Below are 21,122 nucleotides of genomic sequence, written 5' to 3'. Positions count from 1 at the left end.
ACGGCAAACATTCACACTGACAAGACAAACAGGTAAGAGCATAACTAATGGCAACCACTGCTTCAGCTCAGGAACAAGGCAAGAAGGATAACTGTACCAGTCACCAGCGTGGTGAAGGCAGTCTCCAATTAGCAGGATAGTGGACTTCACTGACTCCCGCGGGTGCAGCAAACATCCAGCAGGCAGGGAAATACAGAGCAAGGCAATACACAATACTTTCACAGCATGGACCCAGCAACAACTCAGGGAGCTGTACGCTATGTCGGGCGGGGTCTGGAATGGGAGGTAACCCTTTATGTGGACATCAGCCAATGGATGCAGATATGCAAATTCCCATACAGCTGAATGGTAATCATGCAATCCTGAGCTAGTCTGATTACAAGCTGCTAGCTGACTGTGAATGGAAAGGACTCTCACAACAAATACATGCAATATTATGCAACAACATGCATGTAGGAAATCCAGTTCAACTGCAGCAAGCAATAGGTGGAAACATGACAGCATACTGAGCTGCTCTGAACTGCCGAGTGATTGCAAATGACAATGAGACTTACTGTGAATGCAATCCAAACTGAGCAACTGAATGCAAGCAGATAAGTCAGAACTGCTCGGTTGCAGTTCCACTACAACCGGCAGAACATGCTATAGGAGAGATCCTGACAATTGGAAGTGATATAAACACTTTGTGTAGCCCATGGTAAATGTATTACAGATGGCTTGAATCAAAGTCTAGTGTTCTGTTCATACTTTAGACTTTGACATACATGCTACATGTGCAGCATTCTAAGCATTCTAGGATAGTAACAAGAATCCTACAAATAATAAACATATATATAAAAAAATTATGATTCACAAAGCTTTTTCATGTGTTTTCATCTGTTTCCACCTTATCTATGTTAAATTTTTAAGCTCCCAAAGAGCGAAGAAAAAAAATATAATTAAGGTAAGAAAAGTAATATTGCGATGAAGTAAATCATGAACAACTCAGTTTGAGTGAATATTTTGGTTGTTAACCTTTTCGGGACCGGCCGCCTACCCCCCCTTAAGGACCAGGCATTTTGCGCGGGAAGGGGGTGCGCGCGTTTGGGGGGGTCAGGTGGCCGGATCCCGTCTGTGGCTGCCTGGATTTGTGTCCCCCCATGGTGGCCTGGGCCCCCCTTCTGCCAGCAGCCTTCACTTACCTTTCAGGCTCCAGCGATGAGCCGCACGGGACCCTCTTCTCCAGCCGGCATGTCCGTTCTGTCTGACGATCAGTTCAGGGTCGCGGCTTGATACGCCATGGCTGCTGATCACTCGGGGGAGATGTCGGCTGTCATATGACAGCTTAATCTCCCCCTCCGGATGCGCACGATCGCGTCAGGAGCGGAAACTGCGGGCCGCGTAGATCCTACGCCGCATCAGGCTAGAACAGCCACAAGTGCGGCGTAGGATCTCATAGAGGCGGTCCCGAAAAGGTTAATCTGCTGAAAGGTTTTTATTAATCAGGAGAAAAATAAGTCATTTATGATAAGTTTTGTGAATTGACCCAAATGTGTTCAAAAGGCTAAAATTCCAAAGTGAAAAAGTAATTTAAAGTGTACCTGAGACAAGAAGCTACTCAGGTACCATACTTACCTGGGGATTCCTTAAGCCCCCTTAGGGCCGCTCATCTCTCGTTGTCTCTCCACCCCGGGTGCCTCTGTTCCCCTGTAATTCAACCCGAAAGCGTGGCCGAGTTGCGCTTCGTTGTGCATGTGTGGCCCGGCTAGGCGCACTCTCCCATCTTGCTCCCATGGCTGGGAGTGTTCTGCGCTTGCACAGTATTACTGCACAGGCGCAGAATGCTCCCGGGGGTGGGAGCACATCGGGGAGCACGCCTGGCCAAGCCACACATGCACAATGAAGTGCAACTCGGCCTACCTTTCTGGCTGAATTTCGAGGGACTGGAGTCACCCAGGGAGATGGCGAGGGACGAGTGGCCTTAAGGGGTCTAAAGGAAGCCCCAGGTAAGTATGGAACCTGAGAATCTTCTCATCTCAGGTAAGGTTCCCTTTAAAAGCACACCATTCAAATCCATACAACACAATCTCTGCAGAAACTGTGTTTAACCATTTCCGGACCGAGGTGAAAGAGATCTACGCCCTGTTTTGATGGGCTCCTGGCTGGCAGGGCGTAGATCTCTATCACCGGCGCCGCCGCTCCCCGCCGCGATCGTGCGCACCGAACCGGCTGCACTTAGCTGTCTTAGGTATCGGCAGGAGCCGTCACTGATTGGCTCCCTGCCGTGTAATCGCTGTGAGCCAATCACAGCGATCATCCTCCGAAAGCGCCTCCCTCTCCCTGTCACTGTGTGGATCTTGTGTGACAGGGAGAGACGCACAGCCTGCAGCCGTGACAGGCTGTGCGATTTTAGTGTAAAAAAACACTTTTTTTATCCCGATCTCCCCCCCATGTATCCCTTGATCCCCTTCCAACCACCTATATATATATATATATATATATATATATATATATATATATATATATATATATATATATATATATATAGATATAGATATATATATATATATATATATAGATATATATAGATAGATAGATATAGATATATATATAGATAGATAGATATATATATATATATATATAGATATATGCCTATATAGATATATCTATATATATAAATCTATCTATCTCTCTCTCTCTCTCTCTCTCTCTCTCTCTCTCTCTCTCTCTCTCTCTCTCTCTCTCTATATATATATATATATATATATAGATATATATATAGATATATATAGATATATATAAATTTTACTGGATTGTGATTTTAACCACTTGCCGACCGCCCCTACCAGGGGCGGCGGCAAAGTGGAGCCGCAACGACCGCAATACGCCGATCGGCGGCGGCTCGTTGTGGACTAGCTGGCCGGGGATCGCACGCTGGATTTGCCCACCCGCGACGTCAACCCGCCGGCCAATTAGCAGCGCTGGCGGGTTGTTAACACCCGATCTGCCGCATGTAAAGTGGATAATACGCTTTGTAATGTATACAAAGCGTATTATACAGGCTGCCTCCTGCGCTGGTGGTCCCAGTGATCGAGGAACCACCAGGGCAGGTTGCAGCCCTCCTAGTAAGCACCCAAGCACACTGATCCTGCCCCCTGATCGCCCACTGCACCCATCAGACCCCCCCCCTGCCCACCCCTCAGACACCTGTTTGCACCCAATCACCCCCCTAATCACCCATTAATCACTCCCTGTCACTATCTCAACGCTATTTTTTAGATTAGGTCCTAAACTGCCCCCTGGGGGCTCCTGAACACCCCCCCACACCCCCAGATCCTCCCTAGACCCTCCCCCCCTGTGTACTGTATACATCTATTCTCCCCTATAATCACCCACTGATCACCTGTCAATCACCCATCAATCACCCCCTGTCACCACCTGTCACTGCCACCCATCAGATCAGACCCTAACCTGCCCTTTGTGGGCACCTGATCACCCACCCACACCCTCAGATTGCGTGCAGACCCACCCTCAGATCACCTCCGAAAGTGCATTGTTTACATCTGTTCTCCCCTCTAATCATCCACTGATCACCCATCAATCACCCATCAATCACCCCATCACCACCTGTCACTGCTACCCATCAGATCAGACACTAATCTGCCCCTTGCGGGCACCCAATCACCCGCACCCTCAATTAGCCCCCCAGACCCTCTCTGATCAACTCGCCAGTGCATTGCTTGCATATATTCTCCTCTGTAATCACCTACTGATCACCTATCAATCACCCCCGTCACCCCCTGTCACCACCTGTCACTGCTACCCATCAGATCAGGCCCTAATATGCCCCCTGCGGGCTTCTGATCACCTGGCCAAACCCTCACCCACCCCACCGCAGTGACGGAATTTTTTTTTTCTGATCACTGCTGGTACGACTTAATTGCCATGTCCAGGTCACGATTTGAGAACATCCGGCGCTTCCTGCACTTCAGTGCCAATACAACCTGTCATCTAAGAGGCCACCCTGCTTATGACCGGTTCCACAAAATTCGCCCCCTCATAGACCACCTGTCATCAAAATTTGCAGATGCTTATACCCCTGAACAGTCATTTTTAGGCATTTGGTTTCCAGACTACTCCTCATGGTTTTGGGTCCCTAAAATGCCAGGGTAGTATAGTAACCCCACAAGTGACCCCATTTTAGAAAGAAGACACCCCAAGGTATTCCGTTAGGTGTATGATGAGTTCATAGAAGATTTTATATTTTGTCAAAAGTTAGCGGAAATTGATTTTTATTGTTTTTTTTCACAAAGTGTCATTTTCCACTAACTTGTGACAAAAAATAAAATCTTCTATGAACTCACCATACATCTAACGGAATACCTTGGGGTGTCTTCTTTCTAAAATGGGGTCACTTGTGGTGTTTCTATTCTGCCCTGGCATTTTAGGGGCCCTAAACTGTGAGGAGTAGTCTAGAAACCAAATGCCTCAAAATGACCTGTGAATAGGACGTTGGGCCCCTTAGTGCACCTAGGCTGCAAAAAAGTGTCACACATGTGATATCACCGTACTCAGGAGAAGCAGTATAATGTGTTTTGGGGTGGATTTTTACACATACCCATGCTGGGTGGGAGAAATATCTCTGTAAATGGACAATTGTGTGTAAAAAAAATCAAAACATTGTAATTTACAGAAATATTTCTCCCACCCAGCATGGGTATGTGTAAACATACACCCCAAAACACATTATACTACTTCTCCTGAGTACGGTGATACCACATGCGTGACACTTTTTTGCAGCCTAGGTGCGCTAAGAGGCCCAACGTCCTATGAGAATTTCACAGGTCATTTTGAGGCATTTGGTTTCTAGACTACTCCTCACAGTTTAGGGCCCCTAAAATGCCAGGGCTTTATAGAAACCCCACAAGTGACCCCATTTTAGAAAGAAGATACCCCAAGGTATTCCATTAGGTGTATGGGGAATTCATAGAAGATTTTATTTTTTGCCACAAGTTAGTGGAAAATGACACTTTGTGAAAAAAAAACAATAAAAATCAATTTCCGCTAACTTGTGACAAAAAAATGAAATCTTCTATGAACTCCCCATACTACTAACAGAATACCTTGGGGTGTCTTCTTTCTAAAATGGGGTCATTTGTGGGGTTCCTATACTGTCCTGGCATTTTAGGGGCCCTAAACCATGAGGAGTAGTCTAGAAAATAAATGCCTCAAAATGACCTGTGAAATCCTAAAGGTACTCATAGGACTTTGGGCCCCTTAGCGCAGTTAGGGTGCAAAAAAGTGTCACACATGTGGTATCGCCGTACCCAGGAGAAGTAGTACAATGTGTTTTGGGGTGTTTTTTTACACATACCCATGCTGGGTGGGAGAAATGCAAAAAAAGCTTTAACTGCAAAAAAATTAGTCAGGAATATGGTTATCACATGAAAATACTGTAGAATAAGAATTGTGTTAGTGGTGGTGAAAGGCATTTTATTGGATGGCATATGCTCCACCAAGGACATATAAAAATTGCTGGCATGTGACCTCCAGCATCCACTGTTCTGTTGTGTCATAGATAGCCAAGTATTATCAGTGCGGCTTCCACTGCTGTTGGAAGACTTATTGTTATTATCTTTGGCAGAGCATAGTTTTAATCTTTCTTCTAGTTTAAATCTGCATGTTATAGTTCTAACTAACTTTAACTGTTCATCTTTGTTTTGTGCTGTAGGTGCAGCTTATTGGAGTAAATTATTTGCAGGTGCAGCATATTATACCAAGCATTAAGCAGCACTGCTGTTAGTTTGTAAACCACAGACCCAAAAACTCTTACCTGTTTATTATCACTGTTTTACACTGTCTCTGGGACTTATTCTATTACTGGATTTGTAAATGTTGGAAATAACATCAAGAATTTGGCAGGGCCGCTCTGTACATGTGCATTTTTGCCCTAAACTACTTTACATTGTTTATCATCATTATTGTTTTGTGCTGAAAGCTTTATCCACTATATTTGCAATTGCAAACATACTGCATAAGGCAGTAATCACATTTGCTGTTTTTGTCAGCATAGTATAGTCATGCTATATAGCACTATAACTGCTCATGGCCGGCAGGTGTGCGCGCGGATGTGTGGCGGGTGCACATGCGTGTGCTGTGGCTGCGCGCACATGCGTGCCGGCTGTGCTCGCGTGTGCAGTGGGTGCACGCGCAGTAACATGCGGCGGCGAGAAACAGACCCTAGAGCCAATTTTTAAATGGGCTTGGGTCTGCTAGCAAGAAAATAATAATAATAATAATAACAATGCATATGCCACTGTTTCCATTTTTATAGCCAGGTGTATGCTAAATTCATTTCTTCCATATCCACCCTTAACCATTTCAGGACCGTAGGCCCTAGTGACCATTTACACCAATTGACGGCGAGCGGTCGGCAAATGGTTAAAGTGTACCCAAAGTGGCACGGGGGGTGGGGGGCGGCAGATGGGACACCGAGGCATGTTCCCTGGTCCATGACATGCCTCTGTGATTCTCTCTGCCCCCACGCCACTCTGTGACCCCTTGAAATTGCCATCATTTAGCTTGTCACAATCTCAACGGGAGGTGACATTTACTGCAGGAGAGGCACTCCCTGATAAACGCCCACTGGGAGTGTTTCTAATGCCCCCTACCCCATCTGCCATTGGGCAGCTCTGTATCTTTCCAGCCGCTCCCCCCGCTGCTCTCTGTGCTGTGCTCTGTGATGAGAGACACAGAGCAACAAAACTGAAACTAAAGGGCTGCAGGCAATAGGAGTAGAGATGTCGTGAACTTCCGATTTTAGGTTCGCGAACTCTGTTCGCGAACCTCCGCGAAAGGTTCAGTTCGCGAAAAAGTTCGCGAACCGCAATAGACTTCAATGGGGAGGCGAACTTTGAAAATTTTAAAAAATTCTACCGGCTGGAAAAATGATAGAAAACATGTTTCAAGAGCTCTAATACCTGGAGGCACACCGGATTGAGTGAAACACACATCACTGCTGGAGGACCCACCCTCCCTCCCTCCTCCAAGCAAGGTCCTTATACCATTTGACTCAGCTGCTACACACTCTGCTAGGGAGATTTTAATTAGCCTCTTGTGGGTCTCCTCCCACCTCCCTCCTCCCACCTCCCACCTCCCTCCTCCCACCTCCCTCCTCCCACCTCCCTCCACCCACCTCCCACCTCCCTCCCACCCTTCTACCCTTCTACCTATTCCCTCCTCCCTCCTACCGGAGGGAGGAGGGTCTCATCTGCCAGGGAATTATCCTATTTCAAAAACCAGTATACATCATACCATGGCTGGGAATCGAACCCAGATCTCCCTGTGTGGTGGGCAAGCACATTAACCATGGTACCACTACAGTAGTAACTGAAGCTGGCCTAAAATTTACCATTTATGCTCAATGCAATAGAAACGTTAGGTTGCTTAAAGGGAACCTTAACTGAGAGTGATATGGATGTTTCCTGTAAACAATACCAGTTGCCTGGCAGTCCAGCTGATCTTTGTGACTTCAATAGTGGCTGAATCACACCCTGAAACATGCAGCTAATCCAGTCTGACTTCAGTCAGAGCACCTGAGAAGGGTAGAAGGGAGGAGGGAGGTGGGAGGAGGGAGGTGGGAGGAGGGAGGAGGGAGGAGAGTGTGTAGCAGCTGTCCCATAACTAATTAGTGTAGGCAGACAACTGAGTCAAGTGGTATAAGGACCTTGCTTGGAGGAGGGAGGAGGGTGGGCTTACAGCAGTGAGACCAGTGTGTTTGGCAATAATGTGTCTGCTGACAGTGATATGGAGGGTCAAAGTTTTGCTCAATAGAGCATTATGGGGCGAATCGAACTTCCGCAAAAGTTCGCCTGAAGCAGGCGAACGCGAACCCCCAAAGTTCGCCTGGAACCGTTCGCAGGCGAACCGTTCACGACATCTCTAAATAGGAGTGGCGGGAATAGTGGCTACCTGAACCAGCCAGCCACCCGGATCAGGTAGCATGTGTTTTTGTAACTATAATCCCCACCTCGGATTCTCTTTAAGTGAAGATGATGGACCTTCATTTGGACTAGGTGGGGGAACTTGAAACCAGTGCTAGCTTTAAGAATTATACATAATTCATTGGATTTCCTACCCCAACAACTCAGACGAACTCAAATCTTGGGTGTGACGCTGGTAATATTTACAAGTGACACGTTTAAAGATGGACAAATGAAATGGGAACTGATTTACGTACAGTAAGTACTGAAATAAGTACTTAAGTAAATAAGTACTGAAATCTCTTTTAATTGCATCTCAGTATTAATATAGCTCTCCTACCTGTCTCTGCAAATTTTATACACATTTCTTTTTGAAAGCTATAAAATTTCTTAAGAGTGACAAATCCATTTTTATGTACAGTCATGACAATATGCTTTGTAATAGCTTCACTTATTATGGGCTTAACTTAATTAGCTAGTAAAAGTTACAGTGGAAGTAAGGTTATTACACATTCTTTCTATTTATAAAAAGCACTATAAAAAGGTTAACAATATGTGCTTACGTTTCTGTATTATTCATTTTTCTAGACAGATGGTTTAAACCTGAAATGTAAATATGAAAATTGGCTTGAAATATTCAGTTCCTCATCAGCTAGGCCACAATATCTTACTTGGCAGATTAGGATTCTTGGTACTGATTATGTAACCTATAGCATCTGTAAATTTTCCACTTGATTGTGCCTTGTCTGAAATGGTAATTTTTACAAATGTCTGATACTCTGTGGAAGGACTGTGCTATTTAATAGTATATTTTAGACACAAGGTGATTTCATATGTTTTTCACAGGTTATTCTAATACAAAAAAAATCCCAAAATATACCTTTGTGTGCATTTATTTTTAAGGTACTAATAAATAGTAGAGCAATTTATTGTATGTTTCTTTAAACAGTGTAAGTATTTTTTAGCTATTTTGGAGGGTGAATGCCTTCCACCATTGGCTTCAAGATGTTTCTCTGCACAAACGTAAGATTGTAGTTTTAGGAAACTGGAACATTTCTGGTAAAGTTTTAGTAAAATAGACTTAGGGGATTTTGCACATGCCTATTATATATGTTGAGGAAAAAAGCTGTAACAGAAAACCATGGTGCAGAATGTAAAGTTTGGAGAGCATTATAAAATATAAATTATATTTAAAACTTGGTCTGAAGTGTGTAATTTGTTACCTTCCTTTGTGACATATAATGAAGAATGCTGAAAACGTAATGAACTATAAAAAGTATGAGTGCAATTTTGGACAGGCAACCATAGTGAGAACTTTTTTTTTCACTAAATCCAAGGAGGCCGAGCTTTGTCTATAAAAAGTGCTTACTGAAGGAACATGAGCAATTAAGCAAATTAGGGGTTCCAGAAAATGTTACTGGGCATGTGTCTATACTTCTAGGTATAATTCTGGGGATGACCTACCTGATCCAATACAATATGTGCTTCTCCATGAAATCTCCTGCACTAAAAAATTATTTTGGGAGAGCAGATAATCACTAGTGGTGGACATAGTACAGCTAAAATAAGGACTGCAGCTCCTGAAAACCGTAATGGTTATGCCAGTGTCAGTTATGCATAGTCTATCTGTACTGTATGTGGGACATTAGCACCCTAAGAAAGCATGAAAAGCTTACTGGGATTAGACACATTATGCTTGAAGGACACTGTAGTACAGTAGAATTTTATAAGATGCCTTAGTAAGGTATTAAAAAACAACATTTCTTGCTCAAAATTAAATCCATGGAATAACAAAGGCATGTAAAATGCAGTAAATAATAATAAAAAAAATATATATTCTATACAGTGGGTTGCAAAAGTGTTTGGCCCCCTTGAAGTTTTCCACATTTTGTCACATTACTGCCACAAACATGCATCAATTTTATTGGAATTCCAAGTGAAAGACCAATACAAAGTGGTGTACATGTGAGAAGTGGATCGAAAACATACATCATTCCAAACATTTTTTTACAAATAAATAACTGCAAAGTGGGGTGTGCGTAATTATTCGGCCCCCTGAGTCAATACTTTGTAGAACCACCTTTTGCTGCAATTACAGCTGCCAGTCTTTTAGGGTATGTCTCTACCAGCTTTGCACATCTAGAGACTGAAATCCTTGTCCATTCTTCTTTGCAAAACAGCTCCAGCTCAGTCAGATTAGATGGACAGCGTTTGTGAACAGCAGTTTTCAGATCTTGCCACAGATTCTCGATTGGATTTAGATCTGGACTTTGACTGGGCCATTCTAACACATAGATATGTTTTGTTTTAAACCATTCCATTGTTGCCCTGGCTTTATGTTTAGGGTCATTGTCCTGCTGGAAGGTGAACCTCCGCCCCAGTCTCAAGTCTTTTGCAGTCTCCAAGAGGTTTTCTTCCAAGTTTGCCCTGTATTTGGCTCCACCCATCTTCCCATCAACTCTGACCAGCTTTCCTGTCCCTGCTGAAGAGATTCACCCCCTGAGCATGATGCTGCCACCACCATATTTGACAGTGGGGATGGTGTGTTCAGAGTGATGTGCAGTGTTAGTTTTCCGCCACACATAGCGTTTTGCATTTTGGCCAAAAGGTTCCTATTTGGTTTCATCTGACCAGAGCACCTTCTTCCACATGGATGCTGTGTCCCCCACAGGGCTTGTGGCAAACTGCAAACGGGACTTCTTATGCTTTTCTGTTAACAATGGCTTTCTTCTTGCCACTCTTCCATAAAGGCCAACTTTGTACAGTGCCTGACTAATAGTTGTCCTATGGACAGAGTCTCCTACCTGAGCTGTAGATCTCTGCAGCTCGTCCAAAGTCACCATGTGCCTCTTGACTGCATTTCTGATCAACGCTCTCCTTGTTCGGCCTGTGAGTTTAGGTGGATGGCCTTGTCTTGGTAGGTTTACAGTTGTGCCATACTCCTTCCATTTCTGAATGATCGCTTGAACAGTGCTCCGTGGGATGTTAAAGGCTTTGGAAATCTTTTTGTAGCCTAAGCCTGCCTTAAATTTCTCAACAACTTGATCCCTGACCTGTCTGGTGTGTTTTTTGGACTTCACAGTGTTGTTGCTCACAATATTCTCTTAGACAACCTCTGAGGCCCTTACAGAGCAGCTGTATTTGTACTGACATTAGATTACACACAGGTGCACTCTATTTAGTCATTAGCACTCATCAGACAATGTCCTCCAGCTGTCCTCAACGATGAGATGGAGGAAGACTGCGAAGATGTGGAGTCCGTTTGGGTAAATATTCATGGTGGAAATAAAAGTTGCCAATTGCTTATTGGGGTATGCTACAGGCCACCTCTTATTAATGAAGCTGCAGATCTGTGATTACTACAGCAGATTGAAAAAGCTGCAGGTAAAAATGAGGTCATAATTATGGGCGACTTCAACTTTCCAGACATTGACTGGAGTATTGAGGCTACCCATTCTGGTAAAAGCAGCAGATTTCTGGCAGCACTACAGGACAATTACTTGACTCAAATGATAACGGAACCAACTAGGGGGAATGCGTTACTGGATCTGATCATTTCTAATAGACCAGATAATGTATCAAATGTGCAGGTTCAAGAACATTTGGGAAATAGTGATCACAACATGATAACGTTTGAGCTGGTGACTGATAGGCCACGGGGCAGCGGGACCACTAAAACTATGAATTTTAGAAAAGCAAAGTTCACTCAAATTAGGCAGGCACTAAGTTTGGTGAACTGGGATAATGTACTACAAGGGGAAGACACTGAAGGGAAATGGCAAGCTTTTAAACTTACACTCAATCAATACTGTAGTATGTATATCCCATATGGAAACAAAATGTCTAGGAATAAAAAAGGCCTCTATGGATGAATAGAAAGGTTAAAGATAAAATGAAGAGGAAAAAGAATGCCTATAAGGTCTTAAAACAGGAGGGGACCGAGGCTGCACTAAGCAATTATAAGGAGTGCAATAAAAATTGTAAAAAAGAAATTAGGCAGGCAAAGATTGAAGCTGAAAAACAAATCGCTAAGGATATCAAATCTAACCCAAAAAAGTTTTACAAGTACATTAACTCTAAAAAAAGAAAGGTTGACTGTATAGGACTCCTAAAGGATGAAGATGGGAACTCAATGGTGGATGACCAAGGTAAGGCAGAGTTATTAAATGCTTTCTTTGCTTCTGTCTTCACAAAAGAAACAGCACTGTTGCAAACTACAGAGGCGGAAGAGTCTCAATCTTCTAACTGTAATATTAAATACCTAACGCAGGAAGAAGTGAAGGCAAGACTAAATAAATTAAAAATAGACAAGGCACCTGGCCCGGATGGCATGCATCCTCGGGTCCTAAGGGAATTAAGTTCAGTTATAGATAAACCCCTTTATCTTATCTTTTGTGACTCTCTTGCAACTGGCAGAGTCCCAGTGGATTGGCGTACAGCCCACGTTTTCCCATTATTTAAGAAGGGCAAAAAATCTGATCCAGGAAATTATAGACCTGTAAGTTTAACATCAGTTGTATGCAAACTATTTGAGGGGTTACTAAGAGATACTATACATGACTTCATAGTAGAAAATAATCTTATTTCTCAGCATCAACATGGGTTTACTAAAGACAGGTCCTGTTTGACTAACATGCTCAGCTTTTATGAGGTAGTGAATGCTAATATGGATATTGGGAATGCTGTAGATGTGATATACTTGGACTTTGCAAAGGCCTTCGACACTGTTCCCCACAAAAGTCTGGTGCAAAAGTTGAGGATGCAAGGACTGGGGAAGAGTCTGTGTTCATGGATAGGGAACTGGCTAATGGACAGAAAACAAAGAGTTGTGGTCAATGGATCGTACTCAAAATGGGAGACTGTTAGCAGTGGGGTCCCACAGGGGTCTGTTCTGGGTCCAGTGCTCTTCAATTTATTTATTAATGACCTAGTAGATGCAGTAGTGAGCAATGTTGCTATTTTTGCAGATGATACTGTCGGGCGTTTTGTCAATGTTTGTATAAATTGTTAAAAATAATTATAAAATCAAAAATGTAAATGTAATGCTCCTGGGAAAAAAATAGGAGGAGCTTAAGATACAAACATACGCCTAACTGTGTGAGCTTGTTTTCCGAGGTTTTACAGTACTGGTTTAAACATGCAAATAAATGTGGACCAATTTATAAAAATATCAATTTAATATCGAATAAATATTACAATATCAAAACAATATAATATTGCACTTTTGATATAAAACAAAACTCATAAGGTCATTCTTATAATAAGCAATGAGCTGGATAATAATTTCAGTAAAACATCAAAATGTTATTATACTTATTCACCAATACAAAAGGCTTAAACCAATTAGCAGTCAACTCAAATACAGTGCAGAGTTATGACTCATCAAATATGGCCGTCGGCCCTGTTACTCAATTTGCCACAGGGTCTCTGGAGACAAAATGGATGAATTGAACGACAACAAAATGGCTGTTATCAAAATCAAAATGGCTGCTATCAAAAACAAAATGGTGGCTATCAAAAACAAAATGGTGGCTATCAAAAACAAAATGGTGGCTATCAAAAATCAAAATTGCGCAGTCCAAAATCAAAAATGCGCTATCCAAAATAAACTGGCTGATGTCAGCTATACCATTCAATATAACAAATTTAGGATGACTCAGTGGATCTGACGACTGGGCGTTGCCCCACAATCGCTATGCAATCAACTATAAATGACAGGAATTTTCCCTCTGTCTACACTTTAACCTCCGCTGGCCTGTGTTACTACACAGAGCAGGCGGGTAAAATACATATAATTTTGGAATAAGATATCTATTGAGTCGTCCTAAACTTGGTTAGGTGTGGCTTGCACATGCTGCGGCAAAGTATCAAAATATCTAGAGGAGGTAGCTTGAAAGGTCTAGCTTTTATCCAAAAAGAAAAATAAGTTATGGATTTCACAGTCAGCGATTCTTGAACGATTGATTGTGTCAATCTAAAGAAAAATATACCCACTGAATGGGTTTTATCAAATATGCGGAATGAGTAATTCCTGTGCACTGGAAGAACGCACTCCCTTTGGCTATAAATGACTATAAACTTAAGAAAGACAATGGTCAATAAATCAAACGTTCAGATATTTGTGCTGTGATAAGCCATATGCTTAAAAAGAAAAATCAGAACTGGTTTCAAATATAGTCACCAAGATGGCCTCTGGGCGTGTTCCTCTTAGGCGTGGCTGTGTTCAGATGGCATGAATCCTCTATGTCCTGGTCTGCTCAGATCTCTTGATGGTCTGATCCTCCCTCATTGAATGACCCCTCTCATCTTATTCCCCTCACTACCTATGGTCCTGCCCAGGAGATTAAATCTTCTAGCCTATCACTGGGCAGTGGGATTGATCAATGGGAGCTTTCTGTGACTAATCTTTAACCCAAGTGTAATACTGGCTTTCACCCTTTGTAGGTGCTGTTGGCTAACTAATCACAGACTTACTGGGATATTTGGCAAACTAAAGACAAAAATCATGTTTTATTATACCCCAACAGTGAATAAATCAATGTTATAAAAATTCATATCTTATGGATAGCTGATCTGGATGGGATCATTGGTTATTATTTAGTATACAGTGACCTTTTCTATCATATCCAAGATAGATTTGATTTTATCCAAAATCATAGTGGCATATTGAAAACCACCATGGACCTCCTTATATAAAACATTGTTTTTGTTAGCATGGTTTTATATCTCTAACATTATTGTTTAATATACAACACTGGTAACCATATAACATTTCTATACCATTCTGGATATATTCATTCAGGGAATCTTTATATTAATACATATACAATGCCATAACCTTTTTTTATATTCATTCTTAATTGTTATGCACTGATGCATACATGTGCTGTCTATTTTCTTAACCTAGATGGGGAATTGTAATATAACTTTATGCTTTTTAATATGAACTATTGCTGACAGCACAGTCAATATATTTCCCAGCTTTGTTTTTGTGTCTGAACCTTGGAAACACATACATTGTGCAAGGAAAACAACCTCCATCCAAGGCTTCTATGCATTAAATACAGCCAGGTCTGAGCCATTGTATACAGAAACTGGTTCATTTACCGACAAAAGCTAGTTAAGGCCTGGTCTGTCTCTTTCATTGTTCTAAGACTCCTCTTGTTTGCTGTCTTGTCAAGTGTTTTGGCCATGCAAGATAACTGTGTTACCTATTGCAAATAGCACCTCAGCTGACTGCCTGTTGTTCAACATCTGACCTTCCTTTAGAGACACATACAAGTCAGCTTTGTAGGGCAATATTACATCGCCATGTTAAAATAATCTATACATTTCTAAATAATCAATGCACCTATATTAATCTATAATAACCCTGATCATCAGAAAGTCTTTGTCTCCTATAACCTAAGGGAAGGAAATTATTAGGTTTTATTCCTATTTGATCATACACAATTCAGTTTATCGGAAAAACGATATTCCGCCATATGGAAATCTCGACACATCCCCCTTTTCTTTTGGAATGTTCCAGGGTGTGACCATTTCAAAAGAACAACAAGGATTATTAAACGTTTTACGTTTTCTTCATTCCTGTGGGAACGCGTTGCGAATAAACTTTATGTTTTGTATTGGTAATCCAAGTATGAAAGGGAAAAATGGACTTTAAAACATTGTCTTCATCACATTGAAGTTCATGTTTCACGCTTCAAGAAAAATAAATTTGGCAAATGATACTCTTGCTGTAAACAAACAGGTTTCCTCTTGCTGCAAAGGTAGCAAACAGCGACTGTAAAAGCGATGAACTGCTTTGGCCTTTATCTCAAACAAAAGGATTTTCCGGATCTGTTTCAAGATTTAAACAACTCACTCCTGTGAGTATCTGGTGTGCAACAGGTATCAGACTTGCATCTCCATCAAATGGACCTCGGATACATCAGCTCGTCATTCAACGACACATCGCGGGTTTAGGCTCATCTGGACCCTCTAGGATAGGAACATCTATCTGGTCATGATGAACTCCGCTGTATCCGGTAACATCACGGATGCTGGATCTGGCATCACTCGTGGCTCGGCACTCTTCCCCAAGATTAGGACTGCGTAAAGGATGGCAATCGTCAGGTGGGGCATCTTTGCGCCGGATTGGAATCTTTGTGTCTAGTGAAGATTAAATATATCATTAGGTATACCTGTCAGGAGAAAAATTATCTGTTAGGACACATTTCAAGATTGCTCAATTCTCCGCAATTGTGAACTAGGGTGACATATACGCAGTTGATTAATATGTACCCATCTTTCAACAAAGTCATCCCCCTTAGGGATTTTAACCTTATACACCACAGGAGACAACTTATCAGTGATTGGATATGGGCCTTTCCATGAAGGGAGGAACTTCTTTTCCTTTACCTGGTCTCTGGCAAAATTATACAGATACACCTTATCGTCAACCTGATACTCCTTTTGGGTAGTTTTGAGGTCATAGTACGTTTTCGTACTGACTGCGGCTCTTTCGATGTTTCTTTGAGCAAATGCGAAGGCATGCTGGAGGTGTTTGCGTAAGTTCTCCACGTATTGATGTGCAGTAGTTGCATTCATCAAGTTGTGATCTGTTGTTTTGTAAAGCAAATGCTGGGGTAACACCATCTTTCTACCTGTGAGCATCTCAAATGGAGAAAGTTTGGTTGCTGCGCTTGGAGTAGCTCTAATAGCCATAAGAACTAGTGGCAGTTTGACATCCCAGTCTTTACCTGATTCGCTAACAAATTTTTTCAGGATATTTACAATGGATTGATTGTAACGCTCCACTCCACCACTAGAGGCTGGTCGGTAAGCTATGTGGAGCTTCCGTTTTACCCCTAGGATTTCCCACATTTTGGTCATTACTTCACTGGTGAAGTGACTTCCGCGATCGGATTCGATACGCTGGGGAAGACCAAATCGGGAGAAAATGTGGTTAATGAGCAGTGATGCGCACACACTGGAACTGCATGTTTTACTTGGTAGACATTCTACCCATTTAGTGAACAGGCATGTTACGGTTAACATATACCGGTTTCCTTTTGAGGACGTTGTTACTGGACCAATAAAATCGATCTGGATGTCTGACCATGGCATAGCTATGCCTCTTTTCATCAGCGGTGCCCTGTGAGTGGGACCTTGTGGCTGGAATTGAGGGCATATCAAGCACCCTTGACAATATGTCCTGACATCCTGTAACATGTGTGGCCAGTAAGCGTAGTCTCTTAATAACTCATACGTTATTTTCTCTCCTCGATGACCAGCAGTCGGGGCATCATGAGCATGTTGCAACATCAAACCCCGATATGCTGCGGGTACTACCCATTGCGTAATACCATTTTTCGAGGTTCGTATTAGCAATCCATCCTGTAATGAAAATTGTGACACACCTTTCATCAGAATACGTAATTCTTCGTTGTCACTGCAGTCTTCCACGGTGATGGGATAATCATGTGGACTTCCAATATGTTTATAAAACAAACCAATAATGGGATCCCCCTTTTGGCTCGCAATGAGATCCTCACTAGGAGAATCTTGACTCCACATTGCCACACTGGGTTGAGACTCTTTTTGGGCCTGCCCCCTAGTGGTGACATTTACTTCGATAGTTCCCATGAGGTCATTGATATCGAAGATTTCACCATCAATGGCTGCTTTCTTAGCGAGGGAATCTGCTAGATCGTTCCCATCTTTATCAGCGCCAGGGTGTTTCGAATGACCCCTTACCTTTTTCCAATAAATGGTAAGGTCGTGGGTATTAACCAGTTCATCAATTTTACAAAACAATTTACCATGTTTGACTGGCTTTTTGTTACTCCTTGTCATGCTAGTTCTTTTCCAACTGGGAAAATATTCCACAAAACTGTTCCGAACATACTCAGAATCTGTTATCAAAACAAACTCCTTAAGGTCATGTTCGATAGCCATTTGTATAGCTTTATACACAGCAGCAAGTTCTGCGACCTGGCTACTTTTGGGACCAATTTTGTATCCCGCAGATATCTCTGGAAATATGTTATTCCATACGATGCCGATACCTGCAACCAGCATCTTTTCATCTCCTTCTGTGTGAAAAGAACAGCCATCAACATATGCACATGGTAGTGATTTGCAGTACTCCTCTTCATAGGATTTATATGGAGATAGAGATTGCTCTTCCAGAAAATCGTTTTCTGGTGGCTCATCTTTATGTTCCACATGTGAGCAATCATGGAGTTCAGCTAATCCTTGAGCAACTGGATTTTTAGTATCCTGTTTATATTTGATTTCCAGTGGCCATCCCATTAGGGACATTGTCCATGCCGTTATCCTACTGTTTGACAGGTTACCTTCTTTTATTTGGTTACTTTGCAAATATTGTAGTGATTGGTGTGCAGTTTCTACAATGATCTTTTCCCCTTGAATAAAACTTCTGAAATATTGCAAAGCCCACACAGTTGCTAATAATGCCTTCTCACAATTATTAAATTTGATTTCAACTGGTGATAGTGATTTACTGGCATAAGCAATTATTTTATTCAGTCTTTCTTGCTTTTGGAAAAGAACTGCACTTACACTCTTGTCGGTAAAACCTGTTTCAACATAGAAGGGTTTACCACCTTCTGGATAAGCAAGGCATGGGGCCTGTATGAGTTTTGTTTTAAGCTCAGATACAGCTTGTTCATGGCACTCATTCCATTCCCATTGTACTCCTTTCTTTAGTAACTGCAATAGCGGCTTTGTAATCTCAGCATAGTTATCTATGAACTTGCGAGAATAATTCATCATCCCCAGGAATGATCTCAGTTCCTTGAGATTTGTGGGGGACTTCGTATTTTTGATTGCTTCCACTTTCTTTTTCTGTGGATTAATTCCTTCTGCAGTAATTTCATGTCCTAGGAAATTTACCTTGGATCGGCACCATTGAGCTTTCTGTAGGGAAAGTTTAACACCTGCTTCTCTTAGTTGATTTAATACATATCTCAACTCTGAAATATGTTCCTCAAAGACTGTACTTTTGATAAGGATATCATCGACATAAGTTAGTGTACCTCGTTCTGCTGCATCAGGCATTGCTTTGTGCATAAACACAGCAAATTCGTGGCCTGCGTTGATGTATCCGAAAGGCGTCCGGGTCCACGCAAATTGTCTATTACCGAATGTGAAGGCTAGTTTGTATTGATCCCTTTCATCCACTTTAATTGTCCAATATCCTTGTGCGCAGTCAAGGGCTGTGAATATTTTAGACCCTTGGATTTGCGCCAAGCATTGGTCAATGTATGGTACGGGCCAACCAGACATGTAGACACGTTTGTTTAGTTGTCTCAAGTCTGAGCATAGACGGAACTGACCATTCGGTTTAAGAACTCCGAGTACTGGATGATTGAAGGAACTGTGTACTGGGCGGATAATACCTTTCTTTTCCAGGTTCTTAACAATTTCCGATAATGACTCGTAGGCTGCTAGCGGAAGTCGATATTGTTTGATAAACACAGGGGGTGCATCTGGATCAGTCAGGATTCTCGTAACATGCAGGTTAGTTTCCCCACAGTCATAAGAGTCCTTGGCAAACATGTCCTGGAAATCCCAGAATAGTTGCCTTAGCTGCTGTCGTTCTGATTCATTAGAACATCCATCAGATATAGAGAGCTGTTCTTCCACCCGTTCCTGAAATTCTGGGAAAATCTCAGGTTGACCTACCTCATAAGCTTCTTCAAGCCTATTAGTTAAGTCATTTGGGGTGTAACATGCTTGATCCTTACCCTGCTGGAGTGATTGATACTCACTTTCATTGATTTCATGGTTAAAAATCAATGATGTTTCCTCGACATGACATGTACCTTCCTCAGAACTGAAAGGATAAATAGAGTGTATGCTGAACAATCCTTCAGGTGTTGAGAAATATTGTTGGTCCACTATTTGTTCTTCTGTCAAATATTCATCAGGTATTATTCCAATGACTTCATTTTGGAATCCAAAAGTGTAATATTCTGAGTCAATGGCTAAGCCAATCATTGTATCCTCCTGTAACGTGATACTATGAGGGCTCATGTTTTGCATGACCATATATAATGGTTCCTGATGAATATTTATTAGGGGAATTGGTTTTACCTTCAACCCCAATTGTTGCATCCGATTGGATAAACAAATCAATGCATCTGCATTTCTCATCTTTTGACCCTTCTTTACTCGAATGGGTAAAAGAAATGATTTGCAACCTTCAGGGATTTTTACTTTTTCAGCGACAATGATATCCACTGCATATGGTATCCGCTGTCCCCATCTCAAGGCTTGTTCTCTATCCTGGAATTCCTCTGGGTTTCCGGATAATTTGGACCACAGAACATTATTAACCAGATCAACCTGTATGGCAAATCGGTGAATAATGTCGTTTCCTAAGTACATTTGGTACTGTGGTTCCTTTAACACACTGAAGACATGTTTTGTAGATTTGTTTCCTAGAGACACAGATAAAATGCATTTTGCAATCACATTATGACTCTGGTTATCGTTATCCAGATCGTGTATCCATTCCTGTGTGGAAATAAATTTGATGACCTGAGGGTCTGTAACCTGTTTCAGCAGTCCTAGGCTTATGTAGCTGGCCTCAGATTTGAGGTCCAACTTGGCATATTTTACCCGAGCAATATCATCTACCTGCACGGGAACCAGCACAGTATTATTGATTTTCTCGATTTCAACCAATGCCTGTGTATGCTTGGTTATGCCTGCCACTTCCTGGTTTCCCCCTTTAAAGGAAATAGTTAACACATCCTCTTCAAGGACTATCTTTTCAATCTTATCCTTTCGGATATTTATGATGTGAAAAGCAGTGTTAGCATTTTCCTCGGGTTTACCGTTTTTCAGGATCGTGACTTCTGGTATCTGACTGTTCCGGAAATGGATTTCAACAGAGTTAGGCCTTTCCTCAATCATATGGCAGCTGCGTTGCAATTGTGCATTTCTGGAGCGCTCAAAATCAATTGGAGTATTGACTTGAGCCCATATTGCTTCATTTATGAAGTCAATTATGGAATTTAGTCGTTTGAGCAAATCGATTCCAATGATCAATCTATCATATGGAAGATCAACAATCAAAGTTGGATGTTTAATGATCTTTTTACCGATCTTATATGTCAGCCAGGATGTGCCTTTTACTTGTAAACTATT

The sequence above is a fragment of the Hyperolius riggenbachi genome, chromosome 2 (assembly GCF_040937935.1).
Source record: "Hyperolius riggenbachi isolate aHypRig1 chromosome 2, aHypRig1.pri, whole genome shotgun sequence".
NCBI classification, from domain to species: domain Eukaryota; kingdom Metazoa; phylum Chordata; class Amphibia; order Anura; family Hyperoliidae; genus Hyperolius; species Hyperolius riggenbachi.
This window is presented reverse-complemented; position numbering follows the sequence as displayed.